This window comes from Pinus tabuliformis, chromosome 7 (assembly GCF_031772625.1).
Source record: "Pinus tabuliformis cultivar Carrire ecotype Pingquan chromosome 7, CPIR1, whole genome shotgun sequence".
NCBI classification, from domain to species: domain Eukaryota; kingdom Viridiplantae; phylum Streptophyta; class Pinopsida; order Pinales; family Pinaceae; genus Pinus; species Pinus tabuliformis.
In genome coordinates, this window is record NC_142293.1 from 704562452 (window position 1) to 704590250 (window position 27799).

The window sequence follows — 27799 nt, forward strand, 5'->3', positions numbered from 1 at the left end:
TGTTGAAGAAAATAAATATGAAGAGATCGAAAAAACATAACTAATTCATATTGAAACGCCTGTCTGCTTAAAGTATTGCTTGCAAAGAAAAACCGAAGATGATTCGTCCTTTTAACTAAAAAGGAAAAATTCCTCCATTTGCTCATACAATGCAAATGTACCTATACTGTTTGTTGAGAAATTGCTGCCATCCATGCTCTAAATGCCTTTAAAGAAGATAATCTTGGGGAGCAAATAAACAATAGCAGGGATATATGCCTTCAAGATTAAAATTGATGAACAGGAAGATTGCACCGAGAGTCTTATTCTTTCTGGTGAAACACATCAGAGTGAATATATTCCATTCACTCAAGTCGACTGGAGGAGGCCATGCCCTTGGTTCGATTCTCACAACAGAGGAATCCACTTTAGGGCATGGCGTAAAATGCCTCTTGCTCACATCCATAAGGAGCTTGGTACTGGCCAGAAGATCCACATTGATAGCCAGGCGATTGAAAAGGGAATCACCAGGCTTTGCCACGAGGCGGTGGCCAAATTCCTTCTGAAGCATGAGGGTGGCACTTCGAAACTTGGGCATGGTGGACAAAAGCTTGAAGATGAGCGGAGATGATATCTGGTAAGGTATATTGGCTACACATATGTCAAAAGTTGGCAAGTCTGTTCATAGTATGTCCCCTCGCACCAACTGTCCATAACAGAAAAGAAAAAGGAGATAGTCATATTAGAGAAGAGCAACTTTGATTTATCGTAATCCCAAAAATTAATAAGGTATCACCAAAGACAGCAATCACAAGGAACAAAAAAGGAATTGCAAGAGACAATTACGAAGACATCACAAGGGAACCTGCAAAGCACATAGCTTAGGCTAACCTTGCAGTAAACAGAATCTCTTTCCAGTGCATTTTCCTTGTAAATCTGGCAGAAATTTTGCCAGAATCTTGGAATTACAGGTTTGAATTGCATAAATTTAATACTGAGGTGCCCAATTGGACATAAGGGGGTAGGGAATCCATCTGCAACATTAAATTTGCAAAAAGAAGAAGTGTTTTATTGCCAAAATTGGCATTTTTCATTGCCAGACAGAAAGTGCAGTACGTTACAAGATTATGGCTTCCCAAAGCACACAGGTACTTCTAAGCATCATTAGATTGGAGAAAGGTAGTAACTGAAGAAAAGAAGGCTGCTATCACATAAGCATGAGGACTTCACCCCATAGCCAGTTTTCATTGCATAGGCATGAGAAATTCACCCTAAACCCAGTTTTCAGATTGGCAAAGATTTGAAAAAGTTTTAATGTATGTGGTATTTCACAAATAAACCTTCTTCAGTATTGTTGTCAATGTAGGATTTTTTTTTGGTTGATGTTTCCAGTTTACAAATGCAGCAAGCGCACCCTTCTCCATTATGGGATTATCACGATGAACTGAAGTCAGGTCATGCAGAAAGCATGCCCATTTCCATTATGTGAATATCACAATGAACTATAGTAGGCTGACAACAGATATTCGAAAACATATGTCTCAGTGATTGTGGCAGAAGACCTACACCTTGCCCCATCCACATGGAGCCGCAGCCTGAGCCGCTGCTTACACAGGTGCATAGAAGCAACAGTTCATGAAGGGAAAACATGTCTCTGAGGATTTGAAACTTGGGGTGGGCATGAAGAGTCACAATCCATGTGGAATTGACATATTGTTAATGAGGTAAATAAGGTGAATGAATGTAAAAACAAGATGCAAAGGAAATTGGAACTCACCTCCAATCTCTGAGCCATTTCGGTCCCCTTTATGCGTTTGTGAACTACTTCGATCATCCGGGGATCGATCTCGACTGCGATGACTCTGTGGGCGGCCTGCAGCAACTCTAGGGTTAGATTTCCAATACCCGGGCCAATTTCCAGGACAGTATCGCTTTCTCTCATGTCCGCTTTCTCAACGATGGATTTGAGAACACCGGGATTTGTGAGAATGTGGGATCTGTGAGAATGTGCTGCCTGCTCAGTACAGCATTGGGATCAATCAACTCCACCCACAGACAGTACAAGAAAAGCCCGCCAACAGGGTTAGTGGGAGTCGGGACGCATGTAGCACTAGAGAGCCCGGTTCAGCTGCCCTAATGAAACTATTCAATCCGCCAAATGAAACGCCCAAACCGTTTGGGCAACCCTTTTGAATCAACGATCAATGACTGAAATTGTTGCAATCGTCTAACATATAATCGTGTGGCTTACACGATGACAGGTAAGCAGAGAGGGGAGTTGATTTCAGAGGGAAACGCCTTACGGCGTAATAAGAACTTGCATCATATGCACAATTAGAAAAAACAACTCAAAAGGAAACTGTTGTTTTTCAAATGGGAGTTTCTAAAATGGGACTTAAGTTTTAACATGAAAAGAAATTTACAAATTCAACATTCCTAAAATTCTAATTTTTTCATTCCTAAAATTCTAATTTCAGGAAAAATGAAATTTAAAAAAAATTAACAATTTGACAGCACTTCTTAAAAAATTTTAAGATATTATTCCAATTTTTTTTTTAAATGACAAAAATCAATTTTTAAATTTTTTTTCACTGGTAAAATTTTCTTCTTACTTCTCTGACTTGCCAGAGACCCTTTAAAAGGCTCTGACGTGTTCAATTTTGATCCCTGATTCCCATGATATTTTCATCCATAAATATATACATATGCGCTTACTATACTCAGACTTTCCCAATTTTATGGCTTACTACACTCACACTTAATAATGGTCAACACCACATTACACGGATGAGGCAAAATGAACCGTTTCTCATTCCCTTCATTCCACTAAATAGACATGGAGAACATACGTAAATATGATCATAATAACTGGGCATAGTTGTCGACTTTATTTTATCTAAATTATTTATTTTAAAAACGAAAAGAACAATATTATTAAATAAAATAAAACTATATATCTATAATATTTAAATTAAAAAATTTATTATTAAGATGGAAAACTAAAGTTAATGATAATAAATAATAAATAATTTTAAGCTTGTTCCTACCAATTCATATTGAAGCATCTTAATTGTACTAAAATTTCCAAGAGCATTAAAATCTAAATCGCATTATGGCCGTTTGTTTCGATTGGAACGAACTATAAATTCATTAATAAATTAGAATATAAATAAATAAACAAATTTACTTGGAAACGTTATTGCCATTTGTTCTATTAATTTGAAGGATATTTATGTTGAAAATCTAAAAATATTAAATAGTATATAATAATAATTTTATTGTTGTTTCTACTCATTTATATTGTAATATATTAGTGAATTCATATAAATTAGTAATTGTATTAGATGTTGTAAAGGAAATGTGGTAAGAGAATGGAATATAGCAATAATTAATGTTTTTCTTATTACTCTTGAAAAATAGAAAATATTAAGAAAAGGAAAGGACCAATGATACAATGAAATCTTACTGCAACATCATTTCCTTGAGCCTTACAAATCATGTGGCCTGTGTTGAAGTTAAAGACCTTGTCTAATTATGCCAACATGACTGCCTTGTAAATAAAGGAATAGATTGTGATTTTCTACCTTTCAAATCAGAGGTCATTTTGGTACAATTCCTCCATATTTCTTCTTGATCACTTCCTCCTGCTATAGACAACGTTAATTAGTACAAATAATTATTTTTATGGTTTGAAACATGTGTCTACAAAGGAATATAACAATTTGGCAAATAAAAATTAAATTTGTATGTGAATTAAGATATACCCTTGAATAAAAATGCACATATCTCCAATGTGGAAATTGGACCCAGGAATAGCATCAACTACATCTCTTCTTGAGAAAATTGTCTGTTGAATGTTGATTGATGTATGTATTATTTCCTTCATGATCCTTGACACTTTTAAAAATATCATATTGCTCTTTACGACTAATTTCCTTGTTTTCTGCCATGTTATTGTTTCAATCCAACAAATTATGCTTACGTAAATCTAACCCATGTCATGCAGTTGAAAATAATGTAGAGATCATTGAACAATGTTTAAGCCATTTTATCTTCAAAATCAAGCAAGTGTGGTCCATAAGCACCACCATGAAAATATTTTTTCTACATCAAAACCCCACACCTCACCTTGGTTTTAAAGCAATCACCCCAAAATTTATTCAAATCTTCATCCTTTATTAATTTTTCATCCTTCACGATATGCAATACATCACAACATGACATGCACTTCATCATCAACTTCTCCTTACCTGGAAAAGAAGCATAGACATTTATTTATTTATATATTTCTATCTCCTTGTTTCCATTTCTAGGAGATGAGAGTTCACACTAAATTGATAGATTCAGTGTCATTTATGCATCAAGATTTTTTGTCTTGAGAATATGTGATTCTACATTATATTTTCTTTAGGAAGTCTTCTTTCCAACTTGAAGAATCTTAAGATTGGACTATAATTAACCTAGATTTTGTACATATCGTACTTCCATATTAATGAATATTTTATATGGATTTTGTTAACAATTTTATGTTGATTTGATTTCATACTCAGTGTGTATTTTCTTTATTTTTAGGTTCTTGACCTATTAAATATCCTTTAATCTACTAAGTTTTTATTGTATTTTTGAGTTTCTTAAAAGTAACTAATTTATATCTCAGTAGCTTATATGAATTTGGTCGCTTTTGTTCTTTCTATAGATAGTAAAAGATATATGGAGTAGTGGCTTTCATCAGTTCAAGAGCAGTAAAAAAAAGGCTATTGAGAAAAGAACTCCAACACTGAGAGATATTGGTAGCATCTTTGGAATTTCCGAACATGTCTTGCTCTGTGGTGTTGGCTACTAGGCATATCTTTCTTTATATTGTATAGAATAAAGTAAATTTCATTTACCCTTTCTCTTCCTTGATATGGAAGGGTTGCACTAGTTTCTTATAAGTTTTTAGTTATCAAGATCCATGCCTTGCAATTTCCAGTTTCTTTCATAGTTGTCAAGGTGACTTGGGTTACTCTCCAATTCACCCTTGAAAAAGGATCCATCACTCAAAGTATAGTGATGAAGGGTAAAAGCTCAGTACTCCCTAGTCCACCTCTATATGCTCTAAAGAGAGAGAAGACCTTGTCCCTACAGGAAGTATCAACTCATTGGTCAGGGTGGAAGTGGAACCATGGATAGTGTTCTAGAATTTTGGTATTGTCTGGAGGTGCAAATGATGATAGAAAGAGGGACAATAGAGAATTGTATAAACAAAAGAGAATCTTATAATTAAGTTTCATAGAAAGAAGTGAAATAAATAGAGGTCATTGTCTGTATTTTTCATGAGCGTTATTTTCAATCTATCAATCAAAATATGATGCTTCTTTTAATTCACAAAGTAACTACCTTATAGAGTGTGAATTAAAGGGTAACATGACAATGGGTAGAAGGAACTTTAGTGCAGATACTGCCTCCTCAAATTTGTCGATTTCCACCAATGAAGAAATCTTTGCTAACACCAAAAGTTCCAATTTATAGGTTCCTTCTGGTATCAATTTCAAAGATCGAGTGTTTACTCAAAAGTCACCCTATACCTTCAGTATTGGGCACTAGGGTAGAAACTGGGTACATTTACATTTCTTTCCATTTTCTTATCAAAAGTATAATATTACAAGTGGCATATTTTCAATAGCCACCTAAGAATTTGGTCTACTATACAATTTCCAAATCCAAAATAGTTCATGTGTGATGAAAGAATATTTGATCAATATAAATGAACTAAAAATGGTATTGGCCTTTATTCCCTCCAATAATTCCTTAGCATTTATCAATGCCATTGAAGTTGTTTCTATGTCATACACTCTTGTTTGAGACACACCTCAAATTGTTCCTACATCTAATACTTATAGTGGTCTATCTCACCATGCACTTGAAACAATTTATAGACTTCATATGGGAGTACCCTTTATTACCCCTGACAAAGATAGCCTTGCGAGATTTTGTTATCCTAATACAATATTCCTAGCTCCAAAATCATTTTCCCAAAACCTCAGCACTTTTGCCAATAATTTTGTGTACCAAGGACTAGTTACTAGTGAGATTTCTCTTAATCTTATATAAGCTACTACTGAGCAGACGGCTACAACCAATGTAAAGATAAAAAAATTTAATATTTTTTTGTGCTTTAATGTGAATCTAGACTACCAATACTTCATTTGGATGCATTTATGAGATATTATGAGTACGACATTGAATGAGCTATACTTTAATGTATATATCAACATTGATAACATTATCAATGGTTTTGATCTATTATCTATAACACAAAATAACTTGGTAGATTCTTGTTACCTCAATTATGTACTAGTTAATAAACCTTTTGTATCAAAAAATATTTCTGACAAAGTTGGACATGCATTACATAAGACAAATCTTGTTCCCAATGCCATACTAAATGGGTTAGAGGTCATGAAGATCAAAAACTCTATAACAAGTCTTGATTGATTTTTCTCACAAAACATCTCTATCAGTTCAAAGAGAAATAGAAAGGTTTGTCCAATAGTTTGATCAAATGTAGGAGTTGTTGTTGCAATTTGGTTGTTAACAATGATCTAATTTTTTTGTTGTTTCCGTAGATCTCATACAAAACTCTCTATTATAACTTGATTGCCTCTTCCACTACATGGAGGACATTCTAAAATTATAGGAAGAAAGGGAAGCAAGATATCTGTTGGCAGCTGTGCTTCTTATGTAGCTTCAAATCTTGACCGACACTTCACATTTGCAAAGAGAGTAGAAGTCCCCTATATGGAATAATTTTACTATATTTTTATCCTTACTTTTAAGGTTTCAAATTCTACCTTAGGAACATTTACGATTGAGTGGTATTTCTTGTGTACTGGAATACTTTGTAGCTTTCAATTATTAAAACCTACCCTTCGCTTAAGATTAAGGTTTTTACAAATCTATATTTCTTAATTCCTTCATGATATGAAACAACCATCATGACATGTGAGACAAAATTAACAATGCTTTAAACATGTATATATGAAGAATCAAGATTCTCCTAGCTAAAGAAAAGACAATGAGAAATAAACTCATATTTAACTTCATTCCTTCCCTCGAGCTTAAGCAGAAGTCTTTGAGAGTAAGTTTAACTTATTTTGATCTTTAAATCTCCTCTTTCTTTCAGTTTTTATTGATAAGTTATATTATTATAGCCTCTTTCTTGGCTTAAATTGGAACTTGAATCTATCTATTCGACTAAGTTTAGAGTTAGCTCCAAAACATGGATCGATAAAATGAAAGACCTTCTGCTTTTTCTCTTTAAGATTTCCTTTTTTGCTAAGAGTGGCATAGGATAAATCAAACTCACAGAGCTTTTTAATCACTTATCCCCTATGTAGTGACATCAATGATAAAATCTCAAGATATTTGCAAGCTTTAAGGTTCAAAACCTAATGAATATAAGAGGGAGAAAAATGATGTTAAATTTTGTGACAAAAAGGTACTCAATGATAGGTTGGGAAACTAGAATGAATGTATTCAAAAAACCTAGGAGTGTTAACTTAAAGTCTCTAAAGTAACCTTTAATTGGGGACAAGAATCAATGATTGGCTATAAAATTTTCAATAATGTGTAAGACAAATCTAAAATTGTAAAATTGGAGAGTCTCTGTAGAGACAAAAACCCCTTTGGCCCAATTAAGGTGCACCATATGAAAACCAATAACTCAATGGAAGTTCATGCAACTGTTGCAACAACTAGGAAATCATTATTGAGAAAGATACAATGTAATTTTTTTTTATAAATATGGGCATCATAATAACCAAAAGTCTAATATATGTAGTTAAAGGAGCATGACCATAAAATTTCTTCAAGAAAACCTACAAAACAAGGAATTAAGATAATGCAATTGTGGACAACCAATATATGCCTGATAAAAAACACCACATCCTTTCAACTCCAATGATGTCATTTGGAGTGCTATAATCTCATGTTTAGTCAAATGGGGACATATTCCTAGATTAACGGAGAAAAGGCCAACTTGAAATGATACTACTCTAGTCTTTAGCATACCAAATAAAATAAGAGGCAGTCACCAACCAACAACTCAATGGAAAGACATGTGGTAATTGCAACAACCAAGCAATCATCAATCAAGCTAAAATGTGAACAAAATTTATAAATATGGGCTTAATAATTAAGAAAAGATCAATATATGTAGTTAAAGGAGGATGATCATAAAGAAATTTTACTAAAACCTGCAGAAAGATGCATTAATTGAGTGTAGTTGTGGATAATCAATATTTGCCTTAGAGAGAACAACTTCCAAGGGAAGCCATTATAAGGTGTAAATGTGAATGAGAATATGTGAAGAATCATTTATTGAATGCAGAGTTGAGTGAATACAAAGCACTAAACACAAAGCTAGAAAATAGCACAAAAAGACCAGAATGCAAGAATGCTAAATACAAACGCACTGAAATTCATAAATCTATTGAAACAACTTATCTCCTGAAGTGAAAAAAACATATAAATCATATAATAGACATTCAATAACATATATTAAAATCAAAGATGCATAAAAGATACTTTATAATTCCAGCCATTAGAATTTCATATTAAGTGTAAGAAGGGATATACAGGTTCAATGCAAAAGATATAGTATGACAATAGTAATAAAACTAAGTAGCTTAGTATGAAAGAATCATCAATTTATGGTACATTGTACATATGCAAATGAATATTCACATAATGTTGATAAAGTTTCATTAAAATCTCCAAAATATCTTCTTTGTAGTTCATGCTTACAATTCCAAATGCTTTCCAAATCATATTCAAAGATAGATAATTGTTTCACCACTACCATTAGAAGTGCATTATCCATTCTTACTGACATACATTGATATGGCATTCATCAACACACACCCTACATAGAAACAAAACATCACTCTATATTGATAATTATTTTCAACGAGAGATAAACTCTTAATTAGAAAAGAAGTTCCACTGAAGTAGGTCAAGCCATGTATAATAGAACTTTCTAGACTTTCTAGCACATCTTTTATTCACAAACAACTATTCGCAATTTCCTCCATCATTTTTTAATTGGATTCAATCAATTAGTTATGCTCCTTTGTTTAGTCACTTAATTTCCTTCCATCGGGCTCAAGCATAGGTCTTCGACAAGGATGAGAAAGGAAGACGTTATGCAAATAAACCTTTATCAAGGGGCCTCCAAGCTTGTGAGATGCAGGCATGAGCTCCATGATTACCAAGGCCCCACCTACATCTCTAGTTTCCTGTACAAATAGAGATAACAAATAAAACACTGGGAATGTGATCATTCTATGATATATCTAAAAAGGAAATCTAAAGCATTGCAATACACTTTGTCTCCTTAATTTGAACTTTCCTTTTTGGATAAGAGTAGCATAGGATAAATCCAACTCATAGAGCTTCAAAAGTGATCTTCCCCTGTGGAGTGTAATGAATGTTGAATTCTCAAGATATTTGCAAGCCTAAAGGTTTGAAACCTGATGAATATGCAAGGGAGAAAAAGAATGTGCAATTTTGTCACAAAATGGTAATAAATGATAGGTTGGGAAACTTTCAAGAATGTATAAAAAAAAACCTAGGATTTTTAACTTTAAGTCTCTGAAGTAACATTTAATTGGGGACAAGAATCAACAACTAGTTGTAAATTTGACAAGAGTGTGTAAGATAAATACAATTGTGCCAAATTGGAGAGTCGATGGAAAGCCAATAGCCCCTCTAGCCAAATTTAGGTGCTCAACATGAAAATTAACAACTTAAGTGAAGGACATGCAATAGTAGTAGCGACCAGGCAGCCATCATTAAACAAGCTATATTGCCAACAAAATTTACAAATATTGGAGTCATAATTAACATAAGACTAATATATGTAGTTAAAGGAGCGTGAACGTAAATAACTTTTAAGAAAACCCACACAAGAAGGCATCAAGCGAGTGTAGTTGTGGAAAATGAATATCTTCCTGAGACAAAACACCACATCCTTTCAACTTCAATGATGTCATTTGAGGTGCTATAATGTCAAGTTCAGTCAAGTAGGGACATATTTCTATATTAAGTGAGCAAATCCCAACCTGAAATTATAATACTCTAGCCTTTAATATACCAAATAAAATAAGAGGAAGTCATAAACCAACAACTAAATGGAAGGACATGCAGTAGTTGAAACGACCAAGAAATCATCATTAAACAACCTATAATTTCAATAAAACTATCATTAAGCAAGCTATACTATCAAAAAAATGTATAAATATGGGCTTCATAATTAACAAAAGAGTTATATATGTAGTTAAAGGAGCATCACCATAAATAATTTTTAAGAAATACTGCATAAAGGGGCATCAGGTTAATGAAGTTGTGGACAATCAATATTTTCATCAAACAAAACAACTTCCAAGGGAAGCCATTATAAGGTGGAAATTTGAATGAGAAGAGGCGAAGAAGCATCTCCAAAATCCATAAATGTCTTAAAACAACTTCTCTCCTGAAGTAAAAAAAACATATCACTCATAGAATTGTCATTCAATAGAAAATATTAAAATCAAAGTTGCATAAAGGATACTTTATCATTCCAACCATTAGAATGCCATATTGAGTGTAAGAAGGGATATGCATGTTTAATGTAGAAGATGAGCTGTGAAAAAAATAATAAAATTAAGTAGCTTAGTCTGCAAGAGTCATATATTTACGATACACTGGACATATGCAACTGATTATTCACATAATGCTAATAAAGTTTCATTATAGTCTCCAAAATATCTTCATAAAAGTCCACTCTTAAAATTCCAAATGCTTTCCAAATGATATTGGCTATTGTTGAGGAGATGGCTATAGCCAATGTAACAAACCAAAATTTCAATATTTCTTGGTGCTTTACTGTCGATCTGGATTTCCAATAGTTCATTCGGATGCATTTCTGCGATATTGTGAGTATTGCAATGAATGAGCTATATCTCAATGTATATTTAAAAATGATAAAGTTATCAATGATTTTGATCTATAAAATGTAACACAATACCTTGGAAGCTTCTTATTACACCAATTTTGCAGTAGCTAATACACCTACTTTATTGAAAAATATTTAAGTCAAAGTTGGACCTACATTAGATATGACGAATGTTGTTCCCAATGGCATACTAAATGGGTTGGAGGTCATGAATATCAACAAATCTAAAAGAATTATTGATGCATCTTTATCACCAAAAAGTTCTATTAGATCGAAGAGAAATATCAAGGTTGGTCAAATAGTTGGATCAATTGTAGGGGTTTTTGTTGCTATTTGGTTGTTAATGATGATTTCTTTTTCCATAGACCTCATAGAAAACTCTCTACTATAACTTGGTTGTCAATTGCACAAATACATGGAGAGACACTATTTTATCATAATCAAAACGTTCAATGTGAAAAAAAAATTATAAAAGAGAGAGAAATGTTAGTTCATCGAAGCGCACAAAAAGTTATAAAAATGAGGTCAACGTGCTTTCACTATGGTTGCAAAAAAATTTTAACATGAAAATCTGATACACACTATCCCATAATAATAATTTCTTGATAAAATAAACTATAAACATAAATATAGTAGGAAGTAATAAAAAAGCTAAAAACATACTTATGTCCTCATGTGTTGGTTCTTGTGTTCACAACTTTGAAATACAATTAGTATAACAAGGCCACATTTACCATAATTCACCTTTGGTTCTTTGCTTTTTTCCACCATCAGATTGCTTCAAAGTCTTTTGTAAGTGGATGATTGGATGCTTGCATGCTTTTCGTTACATGATCTTAGAGTTGTTGGCAGCCATAAAGTTTGAATTCAAAAAAGAGACAACATTAGGGTAAAGAAGCAAGAAACACATTTTTTTATGTGTTTCTTGATGAAAACTCCCTCTCTGCAATTACAGTGATCGAGAAAAAAAAAGTCTCGACTACAAAGGAAAAGTCATGCAAGAGCTAACTTAGGGACGAAACTGCTTCCAAGAGCTCCTATGAAACCCTAGGTGAGATATCAGAATTAATCAAGAAAGGATTCAAAGGATTGCATTAGGGAAATAAACAGAGCCTCTAGGTGGAAGAGTCAGCTTGGCTAGGAAATTTTCTCCATCAATGAGCATGTTTCCTTTGCCACAAGATAATTTTACCATACCCTACGAAATAGAAAATCATAAGAATATAATATAGTAAAAAGAACTGAGAGAAATGACCTAATAGTATCAAAATAAAATGGGGCATACTAAACTTAACCTATCCATTGCGCTAGAGTTGTTGGAACCTCAACCAGTGGAACAAGAATCATAGTAAGAGGTCTTTGAACCCTCGATCCGTAGAAGAGGAAACTTTTTCAGTAAGTGGAGGAAGCCGACATGGTTACATTGAAAACTGTTCTCAAGTCATGAAAGACCCTAGTCGAGATGCAAATCCCTAGCAATTCCTGGAAATAAAATAAAACTGCCATTCAAGTGAAATCCCACATGTGAAAGAATTGTTCAATCAAGTTCTCCTTGGGCACTCCTGTGTAGGATCTATTTGATCAGGTACAGGGCTGGTGGTTTGGTGTGGGTGTCTTGCACGAGAAATTACACTTGAAACAATTGCCCCATAGACAATGCCTCCAATGGGGTTTTCCTTCGTAAGCTTCAGAAGCTAGAGAAGGGTCGAGTCAAGAGTCTCGTTGAAGAAATTTGATAGGTGGAAGGGGTGAGGTACCTGCAATATGTTTATGGGCCATAATAAATATTAAAACGTTAAATGGTTGCAAAATCAAGATTTAGTTAATAATTAAAGCAATGGGATGTAACGATGAAAGGACTTTCAATCATCTAACATTGGATCTGACAGTGGAGAGGAGTGCATATTGGAAAGTGGGGGAATTTCTTCCCAAATGGCACGCCTTACAATGTAATTAAATGGTTGGTAAATGTTGAGAGGCATCAATCCATAATAGGCATCATGAAAACCCTTGTTTCATCATATATCTTATGTTGCCAAAAAAAAACTAAATCCTAACAACTAGCTAAATTATTACCTTATTTGAAATAATAATGAAAAAATAATTGTTATTATTACTTATAAATAGAGTTAATATATATGTTAAACATATAGACATTTTAATGTAACAATATATTAGACCATGAATATTCACTTCACTTTATCATGGATGTTATTAATATATAAATAGGCTTTATTACAATACCATGGAACACACGCCCAAAAAACTGTAGCTTATTTCATATGACACTTGTACATATCATATTTTTTGACATTTTTTAATAAATGAATTAATTAATAGGAGAAAAAATGTATAAATAATTTAAAAACAAATCTTAACTTTTGATTAAATTATATTGCTAAAAATATTCTAAAATATTTTATGAGATTAAATGTCTACTATCCACGTAATATTATTGATAATTAAATTAATATTCTAGAAACCTTGTTCTCATAATTAATTATAAATCCACCTTAAATCAAATTGCAATTTAACTCATATTATGATAACGTGTTAATTTTGTAAGGAATAAAATGGTATTGACAAAATTATTATCATTTGAGTTTAATAATTGTTTTATATTAGAATTTCAATGTTAAATGGAAAAAAAAATAATAATGTTTATTTCTATATTTAAATTTTAAATTTTGATAATATGTGTTATTATATATATTTTTTAAATGATATTTTTAATTATATTAAATTTTATTTCTAAGATTAATTAATAATATAAGGGTTAGGATTTTAAATGTTGATAATATGTGTTATTATAAATGATATTCTTAATTATATTAAATTTTTTTTCTTATGATTAATTAATAATATAAGGGTTAGGATTGAAGAAAAGTTTGAACTCTTTAAATAGATTTTGTCCATCTAGAGTCCATCTAGATTTATGCTGTGTTGTTAGTGAAAGGCTCTTCTAGTTATAGTAGTTAACTAGCCGGTATAGGACTCTTTAATGAGTCATAACATTGTTTTAAGCAGAAAATATTAAATAAAAAATGCCATGTAAGATATTTTAGTTATTAGGATGGATGTTTTTTACTTTATTCTTTATTTTAAAAGAGAGTGCATAGTATGGATGATCTTATTATGCTTTTATTTATTTATTTTTAAATATAAGGTCCCCGAATTAAAGAAATAGATAATTTTAGAGGTTAATGTAATATCATATTAATAATTAATAAATTTAAAATTTTAATTTTAATAATAAATCAATTTTGAGATTATAGTTCAGTTATCTTTTATTATAGACCAGATTTATATATAATATTATACATATATAATTTATTTTAGTTTAAAATATTTGATTATTATTTAAAATTTTAAAGTTTGTGTGTAATTATTAATTAGCTCATATAGTATTTTATTTATAAATTTTTATTTACAATATTTATAATTTATTTAAAACGATAAAGTCAAATTCAAATTATATATAGATTTCATCACTTATGGATATCATTGAACAATAAGTTAAAAGGGAGTGACACTTCAACCTAATGAATTTGAAAATATTTTTTAAGTAAATTTTTAAGAATATTTTGAAGTTAGAATAGTTTTTAAATGGTAATTGTTTTGTTATTCATAGAAAATATTAATAACGGTTGATTAATGAGGAATATGACAAGAAAATTTAACAAAATATTTACATATTAGATTTAGCAACTAGATACAAATATTAAATGAAAATATTTAGGAAACTAGACCAAATACAACTTCTCATTTGGATTTTCATGAATTAGAGGCATCCACTATGATGGGCTCCTTGGTGTTACTAAAGGAGCTTCTGGGAATCCAAAATGGTCTTCAATGTGATTGAGATTCTTGTCCAAGATTCTCATATTAAGTTGTAAATCATAAATCATAAAATTAATTTCCTGTTTAGCATCATTTATATCAAGAATACTCAACTTAAAATGATCTTTACGTTTTAGTAAATATCAATTTTATACATGTAATAGTTGTATCTCCCTTTAATGTACAAATACATATCAAGTTTATACATGTAATAGTTGTATCTCCTTTGTAAATATCAACTTTATGCATGTAATAGTTGTATCTCCCTTTAATGTGTAGGGTGTCTTGTTGCTAGATTACAATGTCATTAAAAACTTCCATATTTTTCCAAAAACCAATCACAATTTGAATATAGACTCAATTATAAATAAGGATGGAAAACCCTTAGACTTGAGAAGGTATAACAAGGGAAGAGGAGTTATAATATGTAAATTAGAGCATGAAACACTTAAAATCGAAGGAGGATAAGAGTTCCTTACTGGATGAAAAGCTAGATGAGGAGCTAATGAGAAGAGAGAAAATGCCACAAAAGAATGATGAAACGCCTTCCCAATAGCATGAAGTTTCATAATTTTCCATTGCATCGAGTTGAGATATCACACATCCCACTAAGCCACATGGCCAACTACACATGGTCATAATGAAGTTGATGCATACGGAAAATGGCTCGTACTAGATTCACCCACTACCCAAATATGCTCTGATCATTCAACATTGATGTGGCTAAATTCAATTTATTGTTCATTGTCCATCCAATACCACTTGAGGGATAGATTATTAATTAAGATGGTGGTAATGGTAGTGGTGCATGACCATGTCCCTTGCTTAGCATGCGTTGTGGGGATGGCATGCCTCTTAGCAGGGGTAGATAATTAATTAAGTTAGTAGGCAATGGTAGTGGAACATGGATATATCTCATATGTTGTGGAGATGGCATCGATCTGTGTCACTCCACTAGCATCAAGTAAAATATAAACATGATTTGCAAAACTCAATATTTGGTATATGTAATAATTTCATAGGTTAGCATATAGGCATAATGGTTACCAAATATTTTTGACATGGTACATGTAATAATTTTATAGGTTAGCACATAGGCATAATGGTTACCCAATATTTTAAAAATAAATTCAATGCCAAAATACATTAACTTGGTTTTTGAAAAGATAATTTATAAATGATTAATTTTAAATTCAATGCCAAAATACATTAACTTGGTTTTTGAAAAGATAATTTATAAAATGACTAATTTTTTAGATGTGCAAAGAGATATCCAAACATCAACATGAATGGTTGAAAAACAACTTTAAGAAGAAAAATGATTGAAGAAACTAAGAAAAATGTTGTACATTACTTGAAAATTAGATTATGTGTCATTCTTATTTACATTGAGTAAAAAAATTATATATCTATATATAAAAAAATTAATTTAACAAAACTACTTAAATTTACACTTTTTAATATTTTTTATTATTGAAATTCTAATAATATTTTCCAATTAATTTTCAAATAAATATCAAAATAGATTAGATTGAAAAATCCTAATATAACTTTGAGAACTTAAAAAATAAAACTATTATTATAAACCTAAAAGATTCAATAAATGTTTTCAATAAAATCATAATTCAATTATAATATCTTAATTTAAATAAGTTCATATAAATTATATAAATGTAGATTTTCTTTATAAAAATTAATATCAAAATTAACATAACTAATAATTAAACAAAATATTAAACATATAGGTAAACTAGACATTAACTTATCATAGTAAAATAAAACCATAAAAATATTATAACTAAATTATAATATAAAATAGTTAAATAAACATTATAAATTATGGATATATTTTATGAGAAAGTAAACCATTTACAAAAGTTTCATCCTCTTATCTTTGTCTTTTTTTAATGTTTTTTTTAATTAGGCTGATTTGGTGGTGATGGTTGGGGAATTTTATTTTAAATACTAATCATTGAGCTCAAAGGTTTATTGAGCCGAGAGGTTTATTCTACAGTCCAGTATTATTCTACAGTCCAATATGATGTGTAAGGGTAAGGGTGTCCAAGGATATCTGTGATGGTTGGGGGAATTTTAATTTAAATACTAATCATTTAGCTCAAAGGCTCATTGAGCCTAGAGGTTTATTCTACAACCCAGTATAATATGTAAGGATGTCCAAGGATATCCATCCATCATCAAAATCGAAATTTTGGTCATGTTGACCAAAATAAAAATTAAAAAAATTACAGTAGAAGAAATTGAATCAGTCTCGGCTCATGTTAAATCCGTATTTAAAATAAATATATACTGATATCTCTTATTCTAATCAACACAATATTTAAAGAGCGTTATTTTATATAAGCCAATATCTAATAACAAAATTATATAAATAAAATTACATAATCCCGTCAGGAATAGCACCAGTCTGATCGTCCGCATCAGGATTAATATCTAAAAACAAAATTACATAAATAAAATTACATAGTCCCGTCAGGAATAGCACCAGTCTGATCGTCCGCATCAGGATTAGAAATTGATAGAATACAACCAACAATCGCTTTTGGAATAGTGTGTATTGGCTCTAATTGGTAGCACAGCCCATGCTATATGATTCTATTGGAAAAGGAAACATCCTGACGTACAAATCAATTGCAAGGGGTGCAAAGAAGTCAACAGTTCAGGTAAGTCAACAATCAAATCAACAAATGCTGGATAACTTTTGATAGTACGTGGCAGAGGTAATTCATTTTTATCAGTTGAACTCGCTAGTTAACAACCAAATTGCAAGAGGAATAGGTAGATTGGGTGAAATTGCAGTGCAAGCATATTTGTCCAGCGATGTGCGGAGAAAAAACGGTGTCGGCAAATAGAGTTTTTATGTTTGAATCAGAAATTCAATTTGAAAATAAAGTAGCAGCAGGAGAATCAGAAAGACATTGTGGTATAGCCTTACGTACTAGTAAAGCTCTGATTGTAAAGAGAATAGAGATATCTCAGAAGAAGTGTGTTGCGCAAAAGCTTAGAGGAGAGGAAGCGCAAAAAATTACAGTGAAGATAACCAAAAGAATACTAGGAGATTAGGATTGGTGAGGTATTGCGCAGTAAGATAGGAGACATGTTACTACAAAGTATAGTTACTAAGTTCGAATTTGAATTTAATTTGGTATAGAAAAATTAGGTTATTTTTAATTTAATGTCCAAAAATTCGACAGTATATTTATTATTCCAATATTTTAAATCATCTAGATATACAATTATAACATTGAAAACAACAAAAACTTTTTTAAAATTGTTTCAATTAGAAATATTGCAAATAAAATTATATATTGGACCAATTAACATAGTTTTATAGTTAATATAGCAAGTAAAATAGCAAGTTTTAAGAAATTTTGTATTGAGTCATTCACTCACTTCACCATAAATTATGATACTTAATATAGAGTGAATTTCCAAAAAATTATATATTACAATCAACCACATAAATTCCAGATTATTAAATATTTTATGTTCAAAATAAAATAGTATATAAAGTGTGTGCAAATATCCTTTAAAAATACACTTATATTATGAATTGTTAATTATTTATTTTTCAAACCAAACTCACCTCTAATTAATTTATACTGTAAAGTAACAACATCTATTATTTTGTATAATACAAAATGTTAATGTATATAATTTTATATTTACTCCAAATACTAATCAAAAAAGTCTATTTTTATTAAAATAATTCATGTAATATTTTTACTTTTAAAATATATGTGTTTAAACTTAATAAATCTATAGATTCCAAATTTACAAATTAAATATTATATATATATATATATATATATATATATATATATATTTTACTCTATAAACACATAATTATCATAGAAATCGTAAATCTTTAAATATTTTATTAAAAACTTGCTCAAAAATTTACCTTAAATTTCACTAACAAACAACATTATCATTTAGTAACCATAATATTATGGCATTTCCTAAGTCGGGAAAAGGTTTTGACAGTAAATTGGAAGCTAGAATCTCGACTAGAAATCTACAAAGTCTTAATATATTAATATATTAATCCGTGAACCTTATATTTAGTTCACGGTACCGAAACCGAATTGTCCTATTAATTCACAAATCAAATCAAACCGACAAATTTTCAAATTTTTTCGGTAGTATGGCCGAATTTGATAACTATGATACAAAGGATACATGTAACTTACATTTTGGATGAAAGGAAAAGAAGTGTAAGCATATATGGATAGTCATCTAAAAGCTTCCAAGAAAGGAATGCATATAGTAAAATGAGTGATGAATAAGTGAGGGGAGGGATTGCTGAGTTGAAAGAATGGCTCAAAGTGATAGAGAATTTATTATAATTAATTTTTTTAAGACTTTGGGACTATGGATTGGAATAAGGAAGAAGGTCAGATGGCCTATAGTATAGGTTGTATGTAGGAAAGTTGAAAGCTCCAATGGTGTATAGAAGGATGACTTGTTTAATAAGGGGACGTTATTTTTATAATGGTGAGTAATTTGGTCAATTTTAGATGTATTTTGATATAGTTTAATTTTTTGGTTTTTATTTTTTATTTTTTTTTATGAAATTTAAAACACTGAAAACTAAATCTCACACAATCCATTTATCTATGCTACATAATTATTTATCTCTTTTGATTTATGATAATTAATTATTTAATTCATTAAAATTAATTATTAAATTAATATAAATAATTAGAAAAGAAATATTCAGAAATTTACATCATCATAAAGAAAATTTTCAAATCAAAACCCCGTCATTCAATATATATTTGCTACTATTCGAATATCTAAATGTAAAATATTATTTTGAAAATTCATAGGGTGTATAGCAATTAAAAAACACTCCCTATGTGGGTAGTGGAAAATGGCTCTTATTCATTTAATTTTTAATACCCAGTTCTCTTCCCAAAAAAAAATTAATATTTTATTTTAAATATATAAATTTATTTTATTATTTAGTTAATTACAAATTTTTTTTAATAAATATTTTATTTTAATTTAGCGATATGTAAATTTATATTATTTTTATGCTTCATTGATATACATTTGAATATCATGATGCACTTTATATAAAGTTGGTTTTGAACTCTGGTTTTTTGGTAGAAGACTCAATGTTATCATTGTGGGCAAAGGCCCATTTTATAACCCAGTATGATCCTAATGTGTAAGTATAGTCAATGTAAAAAATATTCATTTGAATCGTAAATGGCTAATGTGTTTAATAGCTCTTTTATCATATAAGTGAATTTGAATGAATCATAAATTTACTTTTAACAAATTTCTTTGCTACATTAAAGTTACAAATTAGGTAAAATTTTAAATATTGTTACTCATTACTCAACAGCCCAGTATGACCCCAATGTGTAAGTATAGTCAATGTCGGAAAAAATATTCACTTGGATAGTAAATCGATAATGTGTTTAATAGCTCTTTATCATTTTAGTGGATTTGAATGAATCATAGATTTACCTTTAACAATTTTTTTACTACATTAAAGTTCCAAATTAGGTAAAATTTTAAATATCTTTACTAGTGACTCACGCCAGTACCATTTCTTGAATCAAAAGAAAAAATATTAATTTAACACAAAGAATGGAAAATCATGGCCCAAAATCTTTTAATACTTCTTTTAATTAAATATTTGTAAAATGAATATTTAAAAGGAAAAAACATATATATTTATTTGATGTAGTTTTATTATGATTTTTTTTTATCATGCTATGTACAATAACATCATTAAATCTAATATTGGTATTAAAAAATTAATATTAATATTAATATATTACGATATTAATATTATTAAATTTAATAACTTTGGATTAATACATATTATAATATATATATTAATATATCATAATAGACAATTATCTCTAGATATATATGGAGGGAAGAACAAAGACATAGATTGATAGAGGCGGAGAGATAGAGGGATTCACAAGGGAGATATGGAGATAGAATAAAGGAGAGGGGAGAGGACAAATGAAGATAGAGAGAGAAAGAGAGGAGTGAGAGAGGGAGAGACGGGTAAGAGAGAGAGATGGGGACACAAAGATGGAGGGGCGAGAGAGGAGGAGAGAGAGAAGGAGACACTGACAAGGTTGGAGGGAAAAGTGGGAGAGAGAGATGGGGGGAGAGAGGAGGAGGTAGGCGAGAAAGGGAGAGTGGGGAAGGACCGGAGAGATAACTTGTGGGAGGGATGGAGAGATGGAGTTGGATGGGGAGAGAAGGACTAAAATGAAATAAATAAAGAGATAAATGTGGAGAGAGAAAGAGAGAGGAAGTGACAAGGGAGAGATGGAGAGATAGTGTGTATGTTTTGGGGTGAGATAGAAAGATAAAGAAGGAGAGATGGAAGGAAGAAGGGAGAGAACGAGAGAGGTAGGGGTTGGAGGGCAAAGAGAGAGAGAGAGGAGGGGAGATAGAGAGAGGTGGGAGAGAAAGGGTGAGAGAGGAAGGAGGAGAGAGAGGATGTGAGAGAGAAGGAGAGAGGGAGGGGAAGAGAGAGGGAGGTAAGAAGAAATAAATAGATAGATAAATGTGGAGAGAGAGAGAGGGAGTGATAAGGGAGATAGAGAGAGGAGGAAGGAAAGAAGGAGGGCAGAGAGATAGAAGGGGGAGAGAGGGAGAGAAGGGGAAGAGAGAGGAGGAGGGAGATATATTTATATATATTTAGTAATACCTAGAGTGACACTATTAAGAATTAATTAGCTATCAAAAGTAGCTATACCTAGAATTTAAATGAAACAGTAGAATAAATCTTCGTGGAAAGTGTAAATTAATCCTTCACAAGATTGTCTCCCTTCTTCATAGCCAACTAATTACTAATAGATAATTAATTGCCTACAACCGTGTATTCAAAATATTTATAAGAGGAAAAAATATATTTATAAACATTAAAAAAAATCAAAATATTCTTGAAAGAGATGTAATAATTGTTTGGATGTAAATATTTTATAAATCTGGCCACTCATTAGAAAGATTCAAAAAGACATTATTTCCTCACTTTCCAAAATAGATTATAGATGAAAAAAAAATCATCAAAATATTCTTGAAGGAAATAAATTATTTCAATGATTAGCAAATAAAAAAATTATTTCAAGAGTAATCTTGACACATAAATTCTTAAAACTACTCATCAAAATATATTTAGTAATATCTAGAGAGACAATATTAAGAATTATTTATTTGTTAGAAGTTGTGGTACCTAAAACTAAATGAAATAGATATGCAGTATCAATCCTCCTACAAACTATTGAAAAGATTCTCTCCCTTCTTCATTACCAACTAGTTACATACACATATAAAAATATAACCCAACAATTGTAACATTCGCAAACACTGCGATCCAAATCCAAACATGTAAATACACAAACCACTCAAAACACCAAAAAATAGATGTACAAACCATTCAATGAAAGCAACCCAAACTAAATTAAAGAAGAGAATGACATGATCATGCCAAACAAATATAAAATAATGTGAATTTTGAAGTTAATCTCAAACATGATATGTCATGCACCCAGAAAAATCATATCCCTAAAAATACAAACCTTTACTCAAATTCTACTCTTCAAAATGAAAATTTACACTTCAAAACTTTATTCAGCTCCACATATGATAGATCCATTGTTAAATAAATCTAATCTGGTATCATGGACATATTACGGCACATACTTTAAATAAAAAAAAATATAGAAAACCCTACCCCGTCCTATAGCATATGATAGATCCATGGTTAAATAAATCTAATCTGGTATCATGGACATATTGCCGCCACATACTTCAAAAAAAAAAAAAAAAAATATCGAAAACCCTACCCCGTCCCATAGCAGTGATTGGTCAGCTACGCCACAACAGTCTACAGCGGACATGTTAACAGAAGCGGCAGATAACACATTTCACAGAATTCTGCAGAATCGTCCACTCCTTTTCGTACGCAACTTAAGCTCTAAATTCAATTCAATGGGATGAGGTTTTTTCCATGAGATTGATACAATCAATTAATGGTTTGCTGAATGATATGAAATTCCTCTATTCGCAGTCAAAACTATTAAGATGGGAGAAATAATTGTTTTTCCCTGCTTCTCATGCAAGAGGAATTTGAAGTATTATTCAATCTAGAACTCAACAACTCCAAAAATCGGATTTATTTCAACACAAAAATGTGTTAAAAGCAAATGATTTTCCAGTTCAAAAAACACATTTTCACTCTAAAGCGTTGCATGTGGGGAAATTATGCATTGCACGCGAAGAAATAATGAATACATGAGGAGCCTGTAGAGGAGACAAAGGAAGTAGGGTTCTACAGCTTATATGCTTTCATTTTATCAAATTTTCGTGTTTATTATATTTAGGCTTTTTAATTTTTAAATGTGTCCGTAGGTTCAGTCGTATTGATCGTTGTTAGAGAATATAATTTAAATTAACAACAATTTGGCATTCTAGGCCTAAAAATTAAGGTTATATAACATGTTTACTTATGTTAATATTTATCCAATGTTTATTATATTTAAGTTTTGTAATTTTGAGGTTTACTTTACAACTGTTATGTAATCTTCTAGTGTTGAAATGCAGAGTGGGTGATTTCAAACAACTACTCGTTACAATTCTATACCGATGAAATATATGTCTATGTACTTCACAAACACAAGTAAAATTTAAATTTTGTTTTTTAATGATATCGAATCCGAGTTCGAATTTTTATACAGAAATCACGGAGCTACACAATTATCTTATCGCAATCTACAGAAAAACATGTTGGGAAATTTTTGTAATGAGTTCTATTTCGAGCTCGATTTTTTATAAATTTAGTTCGTAATCATGGTGAACACATAGTTATATTATTGCAATCTGTAGAAAACATGTTTTACCTACACACTGCGTGATCTAGCGAAAAGATAAAAGGAGGAAGAGAAACATCACAAATTTTATAGTATTGACGTACACATCTCGTCAAATTAAGAAACAGCGAGTCGTTACTGTTTATGACCAGAATTGCTCCCATAAACTGAGAGGATCTGGATCATCTAGAGCAGGCAGAATTGGAAGATCTTGACTGTCTAGCAGTGACACGTTGTCAGAATTGGAAGATCCTCCTGCAATCATGAGGGTTAGCAGATTGGCATATTGCAGACTAACGTCGGCCAGCTCTGCTTGTGTAGAAGCCAATTGCGATTGCAGGTCTGTAATGCTTTTCATGAGAACATTGATTACTCCCACACAGCCATGGACGGGATCTCGAAACCGTTGTCGTGCTTCATACACCAGGCTGCTTACTGCATCACATCTCTGTTCTTCTGGGAGAGCCTGTAACATATTACGTTAGGTCGCATTTACTCTAAACACCATTCAGTGAAAATTGAAGGCCATGCACATTCTTAAAAGTTTTGTCATATATTCGCACCCAAATAAAATACAAACCTTTAACAATTTGACAACATTGGCATTTCCAAAAACCCTATGTACATACAAAAACTTCTGCAGATCGTTCTGCGGGAAATAAGGCGCGAGCACGCATTTCTCTGAGCATTTCTTTCTGTAGAACTTGCAACCAGCGCAGGGAGATGTCGCCCACTTCTTTGCTTTAGAGTCAGTGACGTTATTCATCTGCAAAACAATTAATCAACGCATTTCTCAGCATTGTTTTTCTCTCCCTCTGAGCAATCTTACAAATAATTATCAGAAGTGCTTACCTTTTCGTTACAGTAGGGTGTGTAATTTAGAGAAAGTAGAAGAAAATATAAACTCAGCTTTGAAACAAAACTCTAGGAACTTCCTGGTTATATAGCCAAGTGAAACGCGTGGTTGAGGTAAGCACAATGAGAGGGAGCGAGGAAGATTTGGCTGCGAAGTCATCCGTAGACTTGAAAAGGCATTGTGTGACATGACACGCTGACCAAGATCAGCCATCCAACCTATAGAGTAAAATATAGAATCAGATGTCAACCAATATAATCGCTAAAATCAACCATGAGTAAACTATTTATATTATAAAATCAACTTTATAGTGCGAAGTGCAAGGCTAAGTACATAATTCATGAATGAACCTTCAATAAATTCTAAAAACCATAAAATCAACATTATATCTTATATGGTCGGTGTTACCTTTAGTACGAACCATATTACTTCTATTATATTAAATTAATATTAATATTATTAACAAATCTAAATTGTGATGATGAACTATAGCGGATGGTTCGAAACTTCATGTATAAAATAATAAAATGTGATGAATCCGGAAGATATAATCACACATAATGTAGATGGCAGAAATCTCAAATCCATTAATATTAATATTATCTCAAATCCATTAATATTAATATTATTACTACTATCGTTTCATTACTTTTATTATTAAAATCATAATTATATATTTGTAGTGGCTTATTATATTAAATTAATATTAATATTATTTTATATTTTTGTAAATTTATGTGATGTGGTTTTTGAGGTTCAGTATTCAGATATTATAAAATCAACGTTATATTGCGAAGTGCAATGCTAAGTACATAATGTGAGAATAATGCAATAATGCAGAAATGGTTAGTTATGAAGCAGTTGAAATAGAAGTAGTTATGAGCAGTTGAACAGGAATCGGTTGTGAGTAGTTAGGAATTAGTTAGGTGTTATTCCTATATAAGCATGATGTAATTGAGTAAAGAGATCAATAAAGTTTGTAGGTTTTCTGTTTTTAATTTGGTATCAGAGCTGACTTCTGTCTGCGCCCTCTGCCATTAGAGTGTGCGCAGGTTATGTGGGATCGTTTGAATCCTTATGGGCCTGTTTACATTTCTGAATACGTTTCATTAAACGAGTTTTTTCTGTTTTAAGTGAGCCCTTTTTTCTCTGTTGTCGGGTAATGTGCTGCTAGGGTCACATTCTAGACAAGACTTTGATTGCTGTCAGCGTTTTCCCTGTCAGCGTTTTTCTGGGTGCTGTTCACGTAGCAATCCAAATATCTGAAGAGCAGACTGCCATTCTTTGTTACGTATCCTATCATTCAAAGCTTCCAGAACAGCCTTTGGAAAGAGTCTCTCTCCACGTCTGCACTTTCTTGAACTTGTTCTGTGGATTTTGTCGTGGTCTTTGAAGTGTTTTTTTAATCTTGTAATTTGAAATTTGAAGTAACGGCCTGCCTCAGAGCACCCGGAGAGAAGCCGTCAGCTCTGCAGAATCTTGTAATTGAAGTGTATACTTACGGTTTGCAGATATCGGATTTGGGTCTTGCATTTGAAGAGTATTTGCAGAGTTGCATTTATTAAATTTCTCAGGCAGTGAGGCCTGCGATATTCTCATAATTTGCAGAGTTTTTTTTTATTAACCAGTTTTCAACTTTAAGAAGCTTGCAATTTTGTTTGAATTTGGTCATTAATGGAGAAATGGATTTTCTACCATACCTAACTGACTTCTAGAACTTGTATTTTGAACATCTGCTGTATTCTCTAGATTGATCTAACTACTGCATTAACAGAGGGTAGTTGGGATTAATACTTTTCTACCACTCCCTGAGACCTGCGTAAGGCGGACGTGTGTGGAATTGCTGTGTTGGCGTGTGAGAGTGTTGCTGTGTGTTGGCGTGTGAGAGCCCCCTGCGTTGCTGCGTGTGGACGGACGTGGTGCGGCCTGAGAGCCGTGAGGCGGATCCTGCGTGAGGTGAGACCGTGGCTGCTCAGCCAATTGAAGTGAGTGCGTTGGAGTTCTGGTGAGTGCTGTCGAAGACCGTTGAGAGAACTCATAACCGCTTGCTGGTGGACGCACTGTTGTTGGTGCGGTAACCGTCAAGGAGGGGCCCGTTGCAGCGATCAAGGTTTGTCCCTTTGAACTGCCGCAAAGGGTTTCATTGTCGCCGAAAAATAGCCGTATTTTTCCTTTCAACTATCCCAAAGGGTTGCACTGCCGTCGAAAGATAGCTGCAGCCGCATTTTTCTTTAAACTACCGCTTGAAGAAGAGCTGCACGAACCTGTCTCGAAAAGATCCGATAGCAAGATTATCCCCTTAACATATTTTTAAGGGTATCTTTGTGGTGCATTTTTTAAGATTGTGTGGTGCTGTCCGTCGTTGTCCAGAACGCTGTCAAGAACGCCCTGTCCAGAATCCACTTGCTGGTGTGCTGCCAAGATCCTGTCAAGGACTCGGGTAGCAGTTGCTGTCTATTACCGTGGTCATATTCTTTTTCAGTCGGCCCGGTTTTCTTTGCAGAGAGAGGCTGTAGAAAAGGCGTTTTGTTTGAAGTGTGATAAAGCTAACTGATATGTCTATTATTTTAGACTTTTTTGACGATGATCCTTTTAATGATCATTTTCTCATGAACCCGTTTGGGATTAGCAGTGTTTTTGAGTCCATTGACAAAGAGTTTCAAGTTGTTGAAGATCATGTCCCTGAAGAAATCACTCATGTTGTTGAGAATCAAGCTGTTGAAGAAATCACTGAGATTAAAGCTGTTGAAGAAATCACTGAGATTAAAACTTGCCCGGTTGTTAGAAGTTTTATTGGATCTACTTTCAAGATGACTGCTACATTGGAGGATACTACCATGGATGTTCTTCGAAGGCCGCTCATGTTCAAAGATGAATGCATTTTGGTGACTCCTTCGTTGGTTCCTCATGGAAAGTGGGGAGAACATGAATTAAATTACCTCGTTCGAGATCTTGCATTGCCTCTCAATCCAAAAGAGGTTGTTGACCTTAAGTATGTAAGCAAGGAGCAAAGGAATTTCATAAGGAAACCCAAAAAGGTGAAGATGAAACTGCACCAGCAATGGAAAAGGAACAAGCATGGACCTTTTAATAAGAAGACAAAAATGAAATGTTTTGTTGTAAGCCTAGCTGAGACTTAGACCAGCAGGCAAGTTAAAGTTTAAGTCGTCATCATTAAGAATATATAGTTTGTTATATAGTTGGAATTAAGGGGGAGTGGTAGAAAAGTATTAATCCCAACTACCCTCTGTTAATGCAGTAGTTAGATCAATCTAGAGA

At 32.0% G+C, this 27799-nt stretch overlaps 1 pseudogene; it reads right to left on the minus strand.

The window, feature by feature from the left end:
- Positions 1 to 208: 208 nt before the first annotated feature.
- Positions 209 to 22695, minus strand: LOC149249460 (uncharacterized; annotated as a pseudogene).
- Between the last annotated feature and the right edge of the window lie 5104 nt (positions 22696 to 27799).